Source organism: Hetaerina americana, unplaced genomic scaffold (assembly GCF_022747635.1).
Source record: "Hetaerina americana unplaced genomic scaffold, ioHetAmer1.1.p SCAF_10, whole genome shotgun sequence".
Taxonomy (NCBI): domain Eukaryota; kingdom Metazoa; phylum Arthropoda; class Insecta; order Odonata; family Calopterygidae; genus Hetaerina; species Hetaerina americana.
Genome location: NW_027286070.1, coordinates 3,584,718 through 3,601,952, shown reverse-complemented (window position 1 = coordinate 3,601,952; position 17,235 = coordinate 3,584,718). Strand labels below are relative to the sequence as shown.

Genomic DNA, 17,235 nt, shown 5'->3' with positions numbered 1-17,235 from the left:
TGGTAATCCATGCCTTCAGGCATATTGTTTTAATGTATAAGGGTATCTTCCTGTTACATAATGGATCTGGTCTACTGCCCTTCTCTGTTTTTCCAGTTCTGTTTATTTAGAGTCCATCACTATCCAGAAAGGCTGGGTAGGCACACTCTTTCTTTCAATATTTAAAGTATTTTGCTTTGCAGTGCTTTTGGTGATTTGATGTGGATCAGGACGAGAGTAGAAGTGGGACTGAAAGAGACTGTGTGGTAGTAGCAGCGATAGATATATTTGGGTGTGCTGACTCATAAGCTATTTCAACCCCTCAAACATTTCATTATTTTAATAAGATGATGTAAGGACATATAGTTTGGAGTAGAAACTAGAAATAAAGTGAGATTAGAAGTGGTCTTTAATATCATGGCAGATGCCTATTTTGGATATGCTGGATGTCACTTTTTTACCCTGTAGGTAGGGGGACAGAATACCCTAGAAATACCTCTACATCATAAGAGGCAGATAAAAGAATTGAGAGATCCTCAGAAAAACTCCTTTCTGCAACTGTAGTAGCAACCAGGGCAGACAATTGTTTTTGGCAATAGTTTTCAGATACTTATGTTTGGACTAACCTACATTGCTCTGACCCTATGTGCCGGGAGATGGAGAATACTCCCACAGTAACCTTGCTTGTTGTGAGAGGCAGCTGTTAGAGAGTGGAGACAGTCCCAAAAGCACCCCCTGTTAGTTTGATAATATTTTTCAGTGTCTGTATCGGCTGACGATAATAAGAGGCTGAACACCTGGACATAGTTCATCTGCATGTTTGCAGTGTGTGTTACCTGAAAAGAGGGAAAAGAGAGAATAGAAGACTCATTATAGTTGTTAAAATGGTAAATTCCCCTCCATAAACCTTGTCATATTCTCTGTTGGTAATGCTTACTCATTTAAAACTGTCGGTACATATGGACTTCGATTGGAGTGGTCACTTCCATATGATTTTATGAATATGAGGATACTTCTGACTATATATGGGTCATCATTATCATTGGGTTCTATGGAATGCTGATTGACAAGGTTTTAAATGGAATATTGTCTTTCACCGTAGGGAGAATCTCTGTAGAATGCTCTATCTTGGACATGGGCTGTCATTAGTGCAGCCATTTATGAAATCCTCCCACCATCTGGTATTATCTGATGTCCACCTTTTCCATGGTGGACTGAAAAATGTGCAGGTGACATTCAGAAATAAAAATGGGTGCTACAAATTTCAAACTCATTCCCATGCCATTTTTTCTGCCACCAAAAATGCTATAAATATTGCAATGATATTCATTAGAGTAATACTAGTAATTTTATTATTAGGTTCCATGGTGATGAGTTAATTTGAACCTTTTTGGGACCTTATCAAGAAAGATAGGTGAGACATAAAAGTAGAAAATGCTAATTTTTTTTCATGATGCATACTGTACGTTGATATTCTACCTACCCTAAAATCTATTGGCTTCCTTTAAAACAGAAATACTTGGAGGATGGAGATCCCATGTCTCAGCTTGTACGAAAAGGAGAGATTAATGTTGGGAGAAAATCCCAAGCACAAAATTTCAGTTCAGCTAGTATCCGAGCAGTCTGTTCATCTATTGAAATTTTAAAAATTACAAACTTACAAAAATAAGTTCCACTATATTTTATTTTGAACGATTGATTTTGCCAAACAATTGGCATCATTTGGTAATAAATGCAATATATTTGCATGTATTTGTACACCTTCCCCTGTATTGGAAGTGGTTGCTGTTGGGGCGGTAGGACGTCATTACCTGCCTTGGTCGAGTTTGATCACTTGTGTCAGTCGGTATGTGTCTCCTAATGCCCAGCAAAGATAGGAGAAAATTAAATCTTAAGATGAGGCAGGCACCACCAGTGTCCTTCTTGGTGATGGATTAATGACCCAAAGCAAAAGTTCCTGCTGTGGATCACTCTATTCCCACTGTGGTCAGAATTGGCATCGTAGATGGCAAACCACCATCTGGTGCACGACCAAGGCGAGATGGCGCTGCACTGTACATAGTCCTCGGATTTCTCGCCTGAATAGAACCATCCTGCCAGGAACTTTGCCCAATTTTCGGATTTGTTGGTTGACTACCTCTCAGCAACTCTGGTGGAGACATCCTGTGCAGAGAGTAGGATGTAGTCTCCCCTCCCTGTCTCGAGGTTGGCATGTTAGGTGAGGCAGTGCCATGGCATAAGTGTTTCCCATATAATTTTGTCGACCTTTTCCAAGGACTTATTCATCACGCACAATGCACTAAAGAGGAAGTCCAGTTGTGGTGGTAAAAATGTATGGTGGGCATAAACTAGGGTAGTTAGAAAGGTTCTCGGATTCACCACTAGATGTCAGTGCAAGCACAAAGAGTTTCCCACGTAGTAATAGGTAATCCTTAATGAGTAAACACGTAATCAGTGCTCTGGGAAGAGATCTGTGGTGTGGATGCCTCTCTGTTGTTGTTCCTGTGTAGTGATTTATAAAGATGGGAAAAATTGAGATTTGAACAGTGGTTAAATACTTTGTAAAGAAAGTTATGAAAGCAAAGGATATTCATGATGTCTTTCAGAACATGCTGCGCATTCATATTTACCTATTGCCAAGTGGGCAAATAGTTAGTTTGCTCAGGTCAGCTTTGATAATGATTCGTTTAGTGGTCGGCCATAATCTGCCACAACCCCAAAAATTTTTGTGAAAGGGCATAAAATGGTGATGGAGGATCGCAGGCTGAAGGTGGGAGAAATTTCTGAAGCTGTAGGAATGTCATCTGAATAGGCATATTACATTTTAACAGTGGAATTGGATATGAGAAAATTATCTGCTAGATGGCTACCATGACTTGATGCAGGATTACAAAATGCATCAGAATGGAAAAATTTCCGAGCAATTTTAGTCCCATTTTTAGAGCAACCAACAAGATTTGTGACCACAGATGAAACATGGGTCCATTACTATATTACAGAGACAAAACAATGCAGTCAAAGCAATGGAAACATTGATTCATCACCACCAAAGAAAGCAAAGGCAATTCAGTCGGCTGGAAAGGTGATGAATTCAGTTTTCTGGGATGCGAAAGGAATTCTGCTGATAGATTACCTTCGCACTGGTCAAACAATGGTTGGACAATACTGTGCTAACCTAATGGGCCAACTACAGCAAAAGATACTCGAATAAAGGTCAGGTTTGGCAAAGAAGGGAATCATCGTTCATCAAGACTATGCATGCCCACATCTGTCATTGCCATTGTAAAAATATGTGAGCTATGATACGAATTGTTGCCACACACACCTCATTCACCTGATTTGGCTCAAACAGATTTCCATCTCTTCTCCATGCTCAAAATTTTCCTCGATTGATGGAGATTCTCTTCAAACAAAGAACTAACGGCTGAAGTAGACAGGTATTTTGCAGCCCTGAAGGAGTCTATTTTTCGAGATGGGATGAAGACATTGAAACATCGCGGGACCAAGTGTTCTGGATTACAAGGAGAGTACATTGAAAAATAAAAAAGATTCACTGAGGTAAGTCGTTTACTTCTATTCCATTTTGAAAACTTTTCAAATTACCATGATATCTTCTGCCTTGGGCTTCAGATCAATGTCACTCACCAACTTCAAGTCCTTGCACAGCTTTTTGAATAGGCTGATGTGATCAGCCCTGGCATTAATGTGTATGGGGACCCAAGATATTTATTTCACATTAATTGGAAAACAGCACTTTGACCTTGAAATCAGACATTTAACAATGAAATAAAAATAGAAACAGTTAAGCTCCTTAGTCCTAAATGGAGAAAACACACCTCAGCGGGACTCGAACCTGTGACCTCTGTGTTGACATGCAAGGGTAATATCCCACTGCCACTGCTGTTGGCGAGTTTCCTATTTTATAAGTTTTCCCCTCCTGAAGAGTTGTTATATCTGCTCCCTGGATGGAGAATACTGTTTCGTGCACTCCTGTAGGTTTTTGTAAGCAGCCCAGATGCAATGTTTCACACTTCTTTGAATTGAATGATAGTCCAGATCAAGTGGCTGCAATCCCCAATGCACACAGAAGGGCTGGTAGCATCCCTCCATCCCTGGAGATAAGGATAATGTTATCCTCATAGGCTAGGGTGCAAATTGGGCATCCTGCGATAGGGTAGCCAGCGATCACCATTTTGGCCAATGCTGAGTGCAGTATGGGATCGATAGCTTAGTTAAACAGGAGTGGCAATGGTGCATCTCCATGCCGTACTCCACAGCAGATCGGGAATGTGGCAGATTTGACTCCATCCATTACCACAGATGTTGAAGTGCACCTGCGTATGTTTGTGATCAGCCTCTGCATCATCTTGGGTAGGCCCATGTCTTGAATGGTCTGCAGAATGTGCTTTAGTGAATCAGAGCCAAATTCATCCATCTGTTCCGACAATGCGAGTGCTATTCTCTCTTGTTCCTCCTGGGTCATCTATGCATGTGTGAATGAGGAAATTATGCTCAAAGCACCCCTCCATTGCTGGGATGAAACCTTTTTGTAAGGGGGACGACAGCTGTGGAATGCATGGTATCAGATTCTACCAGTTAGGATCCCTGTGAAGACCTTGGCCATGGTGGCTCTAAGAGAGATGAGATCTCTCAACAGGTCTCTAAGAGAGACCTGTTGAACAGTACGGCCAGAACAGTGCTGTTGGGATCCACCTCTGATGAATAGGGCATACCATCTGGATCTGGTGGAGTGGCATAGCTTTCCTTATACCTCCGCGACCATTATGTCCCACAGCATTGTATTCCAACATTGTTGGGACAGTTCTGGGTGGGCCTCTTATTTCAAACATCAGTGTCGGCTTCTATAGGTGATGAATTATTGATACACAAATGATGGAATATTGAGCAAATGGTGTGTAAGTTCTAAGAAATAGCTGGAAGTGGTTATTCAGGATTGACACCAAGCCGGGCTCAACCATTCAAAGCCAAACTAAGACTCCCAGTACCCTATATAAGATGGTAAAAATCAACGAATTGTCACTTCTGACCTGAAGATGCTTGCAGCATGGCTGGAGGAACTTGTTGCCAAGAGACACCCTGGTGCAGAGGAATGCCTGAAATCCTTAACCAATTTATTTAAGAGTAAATATATCAATACTATGGACAACTCCATCCACTGCTGTAGTCCATAAAGAAAATAAAAATATTAAATATGCCAAACATGCTCTTTTAAAAACTTACAGTGAGTAGCAGGCTCTCTGTCATGGATCACCTACATCTTATCACTCCCACCATTTTTAATACCTGACATATTTCAATGTTATATCTCATGGTCCGATTAAATCACCTCAAATATTGAATTAGAAAATTAATTTTACCTTGGTCCTACAAGTAAAGAATTAAAAATATAAAGTGATGCCATACCAACTTCATTTGTCTTTATGATGCCATCTTTAGACATTGTTAAATTATTATTGTTTGTATCACTCATGAAATCAAATAAATAGTATGTATAGGCACACTGTGCTCTTGGCATGTTGTTCTTCGCCATGTCTCTGTAAGGAATGCTACATTGTTGAAATGATATACCAATAAATTTTTGGAGTTGTATATCTAGTGAAATATTATGTGAAGGTTTTTAGCTTATCCTGTTGTATGCAAATTTAATGTGTACAACTTAATAAAGAGTAGAGGTTGGCAAACCTCTTGGAGTTAAATCCCTTTTGAGGCAAACCTGGCTGACCAGCTGTTGCAGGGCTTACTCTTTTGATACCCCTGGTGTCTTGGTACCTCAGATATATGAAAAGGGAGGCCTCCACGATCAGTAGGTCTGGTGAGCTGGGAGGATCTAGCTCCAAATAATAATAATCGAAGTGGCCCCCGCAGTACAATAGATTCAAAATAAGTCATCTTCAGTAATGCCTGATGACCTTTCAGACCTTCTGAGGATTTCAATAGACTCCTTGGCTTTGTGAACACTGGATGACCTCCCCAGCTCCTTGGACTCTGATGGTAGGCCTGACAATCAACCGTTGCCAGCCAATAGCAACATTGATGCTGAGGAGGAGCTGGAAAATAGTAGCGGCCTAAGCAACAGCCCATGACGAGGATAGTGAGCACAGACAATAGGAGCAGCACCCAAGACAGCAACATCCCAGCCTCCAACACACAGGGAGCCTCCCTACCAGGAGGATCTCCAGGTAACCATACTACACTTCAATGGTGGTCAAAGTGTGTCGCCTATCTTCCACTGTATGTAACTGAGACTAGTGAATATGGTACTCAGCAAATCTGGCACCTCAGAAATGAGGCCCACAGTTTCTCATGAGAATGCCATCAGGTTCCCTGGCTATGAGAAAATTCATTGTTTCACTGGGCAGGTATTCTCAGATTGACCCAGCCAAATGTTACTTAAGCATTCATTATCCCCATGGGCGACAGGGGGTTTTAATTCATTCATGACCTAAGACAGTGGGTAAAATGTGTGGTAACACCTAAGTTTACTCTCCTTGGCCCGACGAGAGTGATTGCTACTGTACTAAGAGTTGCATTATTAGCCAAAATTGACCTCAAATCTGCTTTTTATCAGATTTGGATGTATCAGAAACCCTGGAAGTATTAAGGTTTCAGGTTTCATGGCCAAAATTACATATTTGCCCGTTGACCCATGGGTACTCTTTATCCCCATCCATTCTCCAGGGGTTGGACACATATGGTAACCCTGATCTCACAATGGTTCCCGAAAATAAGTGTTATAGTATACTTGGATGATTGGCTACTATGGTCAAAGAGTGATTTCGACCCCAAATTAAATGTGGAACAATGGGAGGGTCTTAAAGAGTTATGATATATTGCAGGAAAATTAACCTCACGGCAACCAAGTGTATTTAGTATCTGAGTGTCTGAGTAGACATAAACCATGTGTGCCTGCACATCATTAGACGCACGGTACAATGAGTGTAACAAATTGTTCAAGTTATTCCAAAATTATGCTCATGCAACCAGTCGAGGTATCGTGAATATGTTGGATGATATGCCTCCTAACACTTGTGGTTGTGCAAGTATTATTTAGAGATTCATCTTGAAACAATGAAGGAGAAATGAAATGGTCCAGTCGGCATCCCTGTCACTTCCAATTCTCTCTCAAAATCCAGAGAAAATCCCCTCATTTCCTTCTCTTACTCTTGGTGAAATTATATACTAACAGGAATTATCTTTATTGAAAAAAAAATTATATTGTTATTCATTTTGGGATGCCTGCAAAACTTTATTTCCATATTTCACTTTTAGTTACATAATAATGTATTATAATTGTTACATTTTTGTCATAATCTAATATTTATTTACATAAGTGTACATTGTAGAGTGGTTAAAATTATTGATTACGACTGCATGTTTGATAGCAGGTGCTCTTCTTTCTCCCTTGGTCCTGGAATCTCCATTCTTCTTCGTTGAAGATCCTTCCCAAAATTTTTAATTGGCTGAATTTTCTTTCTTATGTCGCATTCTTCTTCCTTTCTTCCTTCTTCGTTTGCCATATGCTTTCTTTCTTTCTCTCACCTTATCATTTTTTCCATTTCTCATTAAATGGAGTTATTCTTAAATGCTCCCTAAATTATTTCTGTTGTTTTTTTAATTTATGTTCAAAATCATGCCTGACATTATGGTGGTGGATTTAGAATCTTATGCGTTCTAGTATTTGGCCCTGTGGTGTATTTACAATGCTGCAGTGTTCATGCCTTTTGTTTCTTTTTTACCTATTTTATCAAATATTGTTTGAAATTTCCGTGTTCATTAACATTTGGGTGAATTAAATCTAAACTTAATTTACTGTCTTCTCTCTATGTACGAGAAGTTCTCAAATGTGTACAGTCTGTTTAGGCTGTTTCCCTAATCATGGTGCCATTTCTTTGTAGTTTCAGTTCATACTTGGTTTTCAATGTCTTTTTTCAGTATTATTGTGCTTCCTGGTATTTCAATTCCAAAATATATTTTATTTTTTCTCTTTTTTTGTGACTAATTATAGCTCTCCTCTCCCATTTGATATATTCTAATGGGGGTAATCCTCTTATAAAACAGAGTGCATCTGTCCTAACTGTTGAGTAACTCTTGCCGATAAGAACCATACTTGCCCTCTGAATTTCTCTTTGTTTTCTTAAAATTCTTGAATGGTTCACTTTGTGACCTGAGATTTCACATCTGTATATCACTATTGGTACCATTACTGCGGTGCATATTATTTTCATTGATTTCTGTCCGTAGGTATTCCGGCATATCCTATGCGCCTTGTAGTAGTTCCTCTTTATTTTCTTCATGATGAAATTTATGTTTGATATGGCATGTGTTTATCAATACTTACTTCCAGGTATTTGAAGTATTTTAATCTTTTCAATTGTAGTCCATTTATTTCAAGGTTTGCACAAAAGACCATAAATTTACTTTTTTCCATTGATAATTTTAATTTGTTCCTGGTCCAAAGTGAGTGTTTTTGGCCCAAAGTGAGCAAGCGTAGCATCCAAAGCCCGAATAGCTTACACATATCCAATTCTTCAGTCAATACCTGAATAACAGATGCATTCTTTCCATTTGCCCGTAGCCTCTGCTGTCTCTTGAACTTTGAGTTGATAATTTTGAAGTTCAGTACCATTTGGTGAACGTATTTGATGTTGTCTGTGGTTGCTGCAGTTTTGGTCAATCCAAATGCTCATCATCACCCAAGCTGGTACGGCCTTGTTTAAATTTAAGGTCGTTACTGATACTGCAGAATCCCTGTATGCTGTATCCAACTCATCTTTGATTTGCGTAGGTATATTGCCTTTCAAAAATAAAACATTTAATGACAGGTTTATACTCAATCATTTCCATTTCCACAAAAACCCTCATAACTTAACTCAAACGATTTTCCAAAAAAAAATGGTGTGATCAAAATAATTCCACAGCACATTTTTAGATGGGAACTATGATTGACTTTTTCCAGTCATTAGGCAACTCTCCATTCTTAATTATAACTGTAAATAAATGTTTTAGAAAAGGGACCAGTGCATTCGCCAATATTTTATTTAGCTCACCTGCTAATCAGGTCCACTGGATGCATGGCTTTTTATTTTACCTCATTTTTTTCCTAAAATCCCTGTCCCTTATTTTGAATTATAATGGTGAGATATCTCCCTCAGTTGTCACTGATGCCTGCTGTGTACGAATATATACTCCATAATATAATTTTTTGAAAGCTATAGCTTCTGAATGCAAAAATTTCAGTGTAAAAATCCTTTGCCATGGCTGGGATTTGAACCCAGATCCCTCATTGTCCGGCCGAGTGCTTTAGGCAGTGAAACTATCGAGGCATCCTCTTAAACTCTGAAATTTTGGGGGCTTTAAAGGAACTAGATGTTGTGACAAAATGCCATACGTACAATGTCACAGGCATTCGCAAGGCATAGCCGAGCATTGCGCAGGCATAGCCATGCGCAATGCTCGACAGTCCACGAGGTTAAAGCCAACTTTAAACACTTTGGCTGTTTTTACCTCAAACAAATTCCTAGAAACTGCAGGAGATGATGCAACAGTAAATTTTAACAGAGTCACCCGCTAATATGTCAGTGGATGACTTCGGTAAAAGTTACTGTTGTGGTATCTCCTACAGTTTCTTGGAATGTGTCTATAGGTACTGAGTTTTTGCCATCCAAAATGTGGCCTTCTTGTTGAAAAGAAATTGTCTGTATGGTATTATTCTCCTCCGAATATCTTCGTAAAGCCAACTCTATGATTCCTTCAAAAATGTATCCTCCATCATTAACTTCACTGTAATCAGTTCCTTATGTATATTTATAACTAATATATATTGTGTGTAATACATATATAGCATGCAGCACTTTGGTTTCTCATTTTGTCAAGCTTTCTCTTTCCTCTACAATCATCTAATTGGAGAACTATAATTTTCTGGATTGGGGTTTGTATCAGTTTCTTTAAGAGAACATAATTCCTTCAGTTAGTATGGCTTTGAAAATTTCCCATATTTTATGCACATCTCTCCTTTTCTCTACCCATTCTGAGAATGTTTCTGCAAGATAATTACCAAAGCCCACCCCATCCATTTTGCTATACATATTAACTTTTTTCCTTTAAATATTTTTTCACGTCTGTGCTGCTGGAAGGTAATGAGAAGGCCTTTATGGTCAATGGTACCTTTGAGCCTCAGTGGTCTCTCACGAAAGAATATCCATCCCTCGCGTGACTGCTCACTTTCCACTTCCCATCTGTGGCTGCCTGTTAGCACATTACTTTCCTGGTGAGGTCCCGTCTAAACTTGTGCTGGGTGCTGAAGTAATATTTATGCCATCAACCTCTCTGTAATAGAGATGGCACCACACTACTTTGGATGCTGCATAGACTTTTTGTCAAAGATATTTTAAAATCTTCATTTCTGCAAATTTTCTTCTCCATTTGAGACTGTTCTTCCAAGTGGTTATGATTTAGGCTTTTTTGGATTTCCATATCTTGCTTGGAAATGCAGAGTGCAGGCATGGCAAGCTGCCTCAAGCACGTGCCATGTGACACAAGTGTCCTACGTACATTAGTGGATATGGCAAACAAGAAAAATTACTGTGACAGGTTCCTGACTGCGCATGTAAGGCACTCAAATTCGCTTGTTGTGCTCCCAGTGGAAGTGAGCAATTAATATTAATGGTGGCTTGGAGGTAAATGGTATACTGCGACAGTTGATAAAAAATTTTAAATGCAATTTATTTCAATGAATGCTTTATTCATGAAAACTTTGATATGACAGAACAATACTTTCATACAAACAAACTTCATTCATCATCAAGAAACATTAATTTGCAGTTTAAAACATGTTTCATTTAACTGACCAAACTTATATAAATAACTTCACAGATTTATGGTAAACCTAGCCAAATCACATGGGAAGTTTTCTCATAACAACTTCAAATTTATGTGTACTTAGATATTTCAATGATAACATTCATTTTTAATCACAGTGGTAATTTTGAATTTAGTAAACTAATATCACAGTGTCCTATGATAATTTTATACACTTATTGTGCTTAGAAAGTTACATTATTGCTTAGTGCTTTGAATGCTATATCATACCTCATTTCATGGATATGAATGTTGCATTTGGGCAAATAGTGTTATCAGTACTACAAGAACTGGTTACAGGCTTATTAAAGATATGAGGTAAATGCAGAAACACTTGGTATTTTAAGCAAGAAATGACGTAAAAACCAAGAAAAATTATTTAGCCTCCTTAACGGAGTCCTCAAGCTCAAATCTGCCCCAAAAATAGAACTTTATGTTTTTATACATTATGGTATTACTAATTTAGAATAAAATCTTAGGTGACCATTACAAAATTTGAAAATGTCTTTTAACTCTGTATATTTTGGCGATATAACTATTCAAAAAGTAATGTTTACTGATATATATATATGTATGTATATTTATAACCTTGATACACTGCTAAGCAGTTTTTATTGCATAACATTTATTCAGCAAGAAGGTTGTGCCCTTAAATGCATATTCACTGCATAGCCAACCTTATTCATTAAAGCTTATGGAAGATCTGAAAGTTTATCCAACATTCAGTTTCACTAATACTAAGGAGTATAAATAAGTTGATCACTTCCAGTGGAGTGAACGTTTGGTGTTTAATGTGATGGACTGAAGGATATTGAAGTTAATTAAATGTTTTAAATGAAATTTGACTGGATTCTTTCAGGGACTAAATTCCATGGCTGAACTTAGGCTAAAATTCTTTTAAGCACTTTGGAAGTAGAAGTTCTTATTGAAATATAACCAGCATGAGTCCATTTTCTTTCTTGTTTCAAAGGCAATATATACTTTTGAGGTAAAAAAAAAACTTTAAGACCTAAAGCACGAGTGTTCAAATTATCATATTATATTCACCAAGAATTTTCTTGGTAGCATGATCCCATTACTGAACCAGATATTAATATTTGAAAGGAGAGTGATGAACATTTTCTTGTCTCACTGAATACTAAATGATGATGAAAAATTATTTTTTTTTCAAAGCATAAAGAATGCATACTTGTCAGTAAATAAATGAAATGTTTCAAGAAATTTAAACATTAGTTTGAAGTTGTCCTCGCTTGCTTTTGGATACAACAAGGAAGAAGTGCATGTGTTAAGTAGTGGGATCATGCAGTGTCATCAAACTGGGACCAAATGGGTTTGATATTATTTTTACACTATTATTAGAATTAACATTCTGAATCATACCGTTGTTCGTAAATATCGGACTGGAATCCCTGAAGAAGCCAAAATTCTTGACAGTGTAATATTGGCTGATAAAAGTGACATTCAATGAATACAGGTCATATGAATGTTTATACAGAATCACAGCAAAATCTTTTGAAATAAACGTAAACAGTGAGTTCCATCCCTATCAAAAGTCCTCACGTTATCTCTCTCTCTGCAAAAGGGCCTCTATGTCGGCCTGATGGCTTGAAATCAATGGAGAGAGATAAGTGAACTCCTAAAGAGTCCTTGTGAGTGATTTTCCTGTAGACATTTCCCCCAGGAGGAACTGCTTTGATGATGCTATGAAGTCTGTGCATCAGCTGGGAGTTACTTCATCAAAGAGCAGACACAGCTTATTCTGCCATTGCTCCCATTCACTTGTGGCCTTCCTGTTGCTACCAGAGAGTAACGGGACAGATTCCGTCCCAACTTTCTTATGGCACGCTAATATATACGAATAAACCTAAGGAACCTTAGTCAAAGTGTATTGGATCTTTTTTTCAAATACTATGAGGAAACTCTGTTCTAGGGACATGATATTCAAAATTGATGGCCCGAAAGAGATCTTGCAAAAAACTCACATTGATGGAGAATCGCATTTGTATCCAACTGACTTTAGGATAAGATGACACTGGGTACTATTGCTGCCCACCACCCCTGCATGTACCTACAATCCTGTGGAATGTGTTAAAAGTTGTTAAATAGCCCTCATTATTGTCCCACAAACATCACAAGAGAAAATAATCTCATTTCATAATTGAATCTAAAAGGAGTCTATGAATTTTTATGATGCCTTTCATTATTTTTACTTGTAAACTGAGGGTGCTCAAGGGCCTATTCAGGGCCCTTAAGCCAAGTATTTTACCTAAAGGACTACCAAGCCTAAGTATGGAAGACAGGTTGAATATCAAAAAAACACTTTCAAGTTAATTCTAAGAAAATAGCACTTTTTGAGTCAAGGTCCTTTCCGAACGTAATTTTTCCTATTCAGGGTAGCCTCGCGATATCCTTAAAACAATAATCAGGCACACTCCATTCTCAAATCCAAATAAAATACCATCGGTCTGTTCCCCTATCTGTAAGGCTTAGGTTAACGATATGGAGCGTTAGGTCAGCTGAGATTGGGTCGAACACCAGATTCCATTTCATCTGGGTCCACTATGTCAAGACAGCAGTTTTTCATGTACTAAACTTAAAGTCAAAGGGCTTATATGCAGTCACAGTTGTACGGGTGTAGACCATAGCATTATCTCAGCCTTTGTGCCAGCCTAGAGAAGAACTTGCTTGAACTTCAGATGCGGCAAGAGCGTCCTACTCTAAACCTTGAAAACTGGAGTGTATATTGACTTGGCCAGCAAGACCTGTGAAAACAGTGTCAGTTTTCAAAATTGATAGTTATTCAAAGATTTTTTAACGATAGTCTTGTACTTAGAACAAGGGATTTGTGTAAAGCTACTGGAAAAGTATATGAATCAGTGAAACTCATGGAAGAGGCTGTATATTTGGAATTCTAGTGCAAATGAGTTTTTTATGGGGTCTCTACAAACAATTCATTTTCCCCACACTCAATTTTTTTGCAGAAAACGACTACTTTTGATGGCTATTGTAACCGTTTGATAATTAAATGATGATAGATAATTTCACTTCATTGAAATTACTTGGAAACTTGAAATTTCCTGTTGAAAAAATGCTACTACAAAAAAATGCCAATGCATACTTTGTGTAAATGAGTAAAAATTTAATATTTCTATTGTTGTTCATCCCAATGAAATTAAATTATCTGGAATAACCTGATGTCTAGTCAAGCCTTAAAAATAATTGTGGAGTGCAACTTTGTGCACTGTGAATCATCCTGTCAGTCAATTCTGTATTGCTTCAGAGGTTGCAATATTGATTTGTGAAACCTTTGCTTTTCCTACCATGGGAAAAAATTGATTTTCCTTTCATTTTCCTATCTATGTACACATTAGCTACACCTTGAAATAATTAGAGAAATTATTACCTGAATATTGAGATAATGGCTCAGATTTAATTCCCGTTGGGAAATTAAAGTTATAGCAAAATTAATGTATCTGGTACACTCGCACACAATCTTTTCCAAATTCACCTTCTCATTCATACATTCAAATGTAGAGGGGCATGGGCAAGCCATGTCTAACCTTTGCTTCTCTCTTGTAGTGGATGAGTGAGTGGCAATGTATGTCTTGTTGCTTTGATCTGAATCCTGGCCCCGTTTGCGTTTTCATCCTGCCAACATCCTCCCCAAAAGGGTAGAATATTTATAAAGTTTATTTAAAGAAACAATCTCTCGCAAAAATGGCTGGACCAATCAGATCCGCTTAAATTCACACCCAGTTTACCTATGGCGGGCAAACATCAATACTTGAGATTTTGAAGAAAGCATGGGCCATAGGAAATGCGTATATTATGCTCCACTGTTACTATAACAGTAAAGTCGATGAATAACATGAAATCAATAATTGATTGGAAGTGAAAATATAAGCGTAAATAATTCAGCATGTCAGCTGCATGACAGGAAGGCATTAAGCATACTATAGCTTTCAACCCATTGTTTGTTATTTTTATGGCTTTTTTTTAATAATTTTCAATTCTCTCGTCCCACTTCTGGGTGACTCGTTTGCGCGTTAACATCCTGTGTATTCCCTTTTCTCATGAAGAGTTTTTAATTCACAGAGATCACTGCATCATCAAAATTCAGGAGATCAAGCCACAGCTCTCCATTCACTGGGCCCCCTGATGTCGAACCATAGACTACCTTTGGCACGAGGCAGTTCAAGATCATCGAGTGGAAACTGTCCGGTGGGGAAGAGGATGAGCCAGCTTAAGAATGCACGATGGAGTGTGCCCACATGTTCTGGGCACCAAGGGAATCTTGGTCATTCCAATCTTCACTTCTTGGGAGTACTGGTGAGGGGATTTAATGGTGGCCATTCATTTTAATGCACCACCAACAATGGGGGTGAGGGTTTTAGCTGTCTTTGATGAGGAGAAAAACTTGGCCGTGACAAGGGACATACAATATTCAATTTGGAGACTGGCCTTCTTGGGTTTCTGGATGTCTCTTATATCCAGGTGCATACCTAACGGATGTAATGATACCATCAATGTAATGTTAAAAAAATGCAACTTTATGATGTACAGAATCTCATCAAATCAAAAGGTTCTGTGCTTCAGTGCATAAAAATTTTTCCACTCGAAAAATAACAGTACTGAGGACCTAAGCTCATATCCATACAGAAAACAAAAGTCTAATATACTGTTTATCTTGCAGAAGTGCACTATTTGTTTCAAGCAAACTCATAAATTTTCTTTTTGTTTTTATAAAAAATTACGCCTACTTTGTAGCCAGCTTTTAGACTTTAGATTTAAAACTACCAAAATATTTAAATACAAAATAATTATAAAATCAGGTCTTCGTAATCGTATTGGTCCATAAATACAAGTGCCGGTAAATAATGTTACTTTTGAGAATATTATGAATGCAATGAAAATAATGAGTTAGAGCTGTGCGACTTTCTTGAAGTAGTGACAAAACCAACAGGAGATATGCAATTGCTATCGGTAATCTTATTCTGTGGTTATCACTATCAAAAGAATTAATGATTAAAAAGATGGCCTAATGACACACTGAAAAGGTCGCATTTTACATGATGCCCTGAACTTGTATGCACAACGTAAAGAAGGCCAGTCTTTTCCAGTCCCCTATCTCATATGATGACTGCTGTGGCATTTACAGCTTGTTTTGAAGCTCTTGATATATCAAATGCTGACGATGACCCTGAATAGAGGGGACTTTGCTTTTGAGGTGGAAGTAATCTTTCAGGTTAAGGCAAGGGGTTTAGTCAAGCAGAGACCTGAATCCTGAAAGATTATGACCACTGAACTAAGAATACCTACTGAATCTATTTCTTCAAAATGGTCTCACTTAGAATGAATACTTGTTTCTATGCATGGGCTCCAAGCTTTCAATCTGACTATCAACCATCCAAGACTCGCCCTTTGACCTGAGGCCTGTTGGTAGGGAAAGGGCCCATCCACATGAACCGTGGTTTCTGTGAAGAGAGCATCATAATACATAGGAATCCAAGCTTCTCATCTCTCCCACTTGAAGGTGGGATTTGGCTACATCCAGTCCCCTGTATGGATGATATCTTATGACAATGGGGTGGGGTCAAACCCGCTAAAAAGCGTCTTTTGAAAAATCTTCTGAGTGAGAAGGAACACTTAGTCTTCAAATGCTCCCCGACACAGCAGGGTCCTGGTCCCCCGACGAGGGTGCCTCCCCCTCCGAGTCCCTTCCCCTCCTGTTCTCCGGATTGCTGAGCACCGACTGGACGAAAGCCCTTGTCTCCTCTTGCAGCAGCGATAGCCTCCACTGAAGCAGTTGGTTCCTCCTCATCAGCTCCACTGTCCTCACCGTGATGCCCAGCAGGCCGCCAGAGCCCTTAAGTCCGTCCCTCGGCCCCTGCCGGCCTTCGCACCACTCCGCCGACCATGTGGCCCACTCCTCGTCCGACCGGCGCCCTGCCGCTGACCCCTGCTTCGTCGTCGTCGAGATGGCCCCGTCGGAAGTGACGGCGCCCTCGTCCGCGCGCCGCCGGAACCACGTGGCCGCCACTCCGCCGCCTCGCCTCCGCCTGCGCCTCACCGATGCCACCTGCTGGTGGATGGAGGAGAGAAAGGGTATGTGTTTGAACGTATACATATATATTTATGTTATTATACGGTAATCTATCGGTTAAGGTAGGTTTTTGGATGGACACAACTACAAAATAAATATTTTGTGCCAGCTAACAAATCACAATCCAGCAGCCTATTCTACATCAAGTCTCTCTTTATCTCTGTGTACTCCCTTCTTCCCTTCATCCTCTCCAACATCCCTATCCTCTTCCTTCCCTTTCTTCGTTTGCCTAACATTCTCCCCTCCATTACAGTCTTCAACATTCCACTGCCGTT

At 38.9% G+C, this 17,235-nt stretch overlaps 1 long non-coding RNA gene across 1 annotated transcript in view; it reads right to left on the bottom strand.

The window, feature by feature from the left end:
- Positions 1–16,875: 16,875 nt before the first annotated feature.
- The window catches only part of LOC139699496 (uncharacterized), an 83,863-nt gene continuing 83,503 nt past the window's right edge, over positions 16,876–17,235 (bottom strand). Inside the window, exon 3 of the long non-coding RNA XR_011703379.1 lies at positions 16,876–16,939. This is a non-coding gene — a long non-coding RNA (uncharacterized lncRNA). The remainder of the gene's footprint in view (positions 16,940–17,235) is intronic.